Source organism: Pseudophryne corroboree, chromosome 10 (genome assembly GCF_028390025.1).
Source record: "Pseudophryne corroboree isolate aPseCor3 chromosome 10, aPseCor3.hap2, whole genome shotgun sequence".
Classification (NCBI taxonomy): domain Eukaryota; kingdom Metazoa; phylum Chordata; class Amphibia; order Anura; family Myobatrachidae; genus Pseudophryne; species Pseudophryne corroboree.
The window spans coordinates 310,678,649-310,681,211 of record NC_086453.1 but is presented as its reverse complement, the minus strand read 5'-3'; the positions used below and the strand labels follow the sequence as shown (position 1 = coordinate 310,681,211).

At 38.0% G+C, this 2,563-nt stretch overlaps 1 pseudogene; it reads left to right on the top strand.

The window, feature by feature from the left end:
- Positions 1 to 1,122: 1,122 nt before the first annotated feature.
- Positions 1,123 to 1,242, top strand: LOC134967210 (5S ribosomal RNA; annotated as a pseudogene).
- The last annotated feature ends 1,321 nt before the right edge of the window (positions 1,243 to 2,563 follow it).

Here is a 2,563-nt window from a genome sequence, read left to right as displayed (position 1 = left end):
ACAGCTGATTGCAACAATTACTTTTCCTTGCTAACATTTGCCCAACATTTTATCAGTTTATGTGTTTTGTCGCTACTGCAGGCAAGCCACTTGTTTGCAACATTTGTAACGCTTGGATAATATGTTCTTTATTAAGCTAAATCTCTGTGGGTCTGGGACTCAGGGTCGACAACAAAAAGGTCGACACACCTTAGGTCGACACCAATTGGTCAACACACCTTAGGTCGACATGGACAAAAGGTTGACAGGAACAAGGTCGACGTGGAAAAAGCTCGACATGAGTTTTTTATGTTTTTTTGGTGTCGTTTTCTTAGTAGAGTGACCGGGAACCCCAATTAGTGCACCGCGTCCCCTCGCATGGCTCGCTTCGCTCGCCATGCTTCGGGCATGGCGCCTTCGCTCCGCTACCGCTTCTCTCGGCACAGATTACCATTCCAATCGTAGTCCACGTGGATCGTTAAGTATGAAAAGGTTCAAAAAAGAAAACAATCGTGAAAAACTCATGTTGACCTTTTTCCATGTCAACCTTGTTCCTGTCGACCTTTTGTCCATGTCGACCTTTTGTCCATGTCGACCTAAGGTGTGTCGAACAATTGGCGTCGACCTAAGCTGTGTCAACCTTTTTGTTGTCGTCCTGGAGTCCGGATACCATCTCTGTAATAAATATGAATTGAGAGTCTGCTGATTTGTTACTACTGCAGACAAGCCACCTGTGTTCTTATTTATAGTTAATTGCAACAATTGTTATTTCTTGCTAACAATTGCAGAATATTTTGTCAGCTGCACTTTCTTGATACATAAAACTGAAAGAGACTTTTTTCTTGCAGAATTTGCTTTGACCAATCCCCGAGTAACATATATAATTTTTGCAATCGTTTGTCCACCTTGCCTTCTCAGTTTCACACTCTCTCATCCAATACATGGTTGTACTCTGCAATGTTGATACAAACAACAGAAACTTCCCATTGGGCAGCAGAAATGTAACATTTATTCTTTCTTCTCATCTATTGCTTCACTGTTATACATCTCACTTGGACCATACTTTGTTCCATATATCTTGGTCATACGCTCTCTCATACCACATGGGTAATTATAGGCAAGTAGTAGTGACGCTCATCTTTCACCTGCAGTCATACCACACTGGTTATGCCCGATCTCCTCTGATCTTGGAAGCCAAGCAGTGTTGTGCTTGGTCAGTACTGGAAAGGGGGATCCTTCTGGGAATACCAGGTACTGTAGAACCATATAACAGCAGAGCTACAGAATATACCTGGGAAAACCAGAAGTGCACTTTACCTCCTTCAATATCAGAATATTTGGCGCATATACACTCTTTCATTGCTAATTCGATGGTAACAGATGGGCACATGCAGAAGTGCCTGGTAGTTTTTTATTCCTCTTGTATCTGTCCTGATTATATCTCTGCATTTCAATTCAGATATACCCTATGGTTAAATTGTTGCAAGATGGATGGTCATAAATACCCATAGACTAATTAATTAAAACAGCACTCACGGATTGCTGCTCTGGAAGAAATACAGCCTGTTTTTTTGCTCTTTTTAAGCATAGCTAAATTGAGTTTACATCTCCAGTAAAAGAGAACAAAACAATTGAAATTTTCACTCTGATCATTGTCATATTTGACTATTACTTACTCCTAAGTAGTTTCCCTATTTTTTTGATACATATAATTGATATAATACATACTGAAATCACTGAATATAAAAATCATCACAGAGAGAAACACTTGGAGTTATCTGTTTAACAACTTTTTAATCTGTGAAAAATGTATTTTGATTGCGCTGAAATCTTAATTGATAGTAATAAACGTTAAGTTTTACCCTCTATGTACATTCTTTCATTATATTTCTCATTTATATCATATTAAAAGAGTGCCCCAGTTAGACCAAACAGTCTTTTTGCCTCTACGCAAACCCCAAGAAGATTCACGAGTTGCCAATATCATGAAATCTGATCACTACATTTTAGCAATTGTGCTTGATCCTAGGTTTAGGTCATATTCTTTGTTTTTCCGTCCAACTGATCCAGATCTTAAGATATGCAAAGAGCTCCTGGTGAGCAAGTTGGCAGCTCAAGTAACACATGGCACTAAAATGGCCCCATCGTCAGTTTCTTCACTGGCAGCCAGAAAAAAACTCAGCTTTCCCAAAAGAACCAGTGGCAATGCAGATAAGTCAATACAACATTTTTACATATGGTTGAGTCTAAAAGAATTGCAAAACATTAGTGACACCTCTACCATAACTCCTTCTGATACAGTCACCATACAAAGAATGGTGGAGGATTATTTTCATGACACAAATTATCTGATTTTAGTTTTTTTGGTCAATTTTTGAAAAAAAATCCAAATCTAGTCATGGCTGTTTGGCAAATCCAAATCCAATGCTGGACAATGAATCAGATCCAAATCCAGCAAAAATGGTTTGGCGCACACCTCAAAAAAAAATTTTTAAAATTCAATAACTTTTTATTGAGTTTTGCATTTTATGTATGTACAAAGAAAATTACATAAACATGAAAATAAAAAATGTTTACATATCAA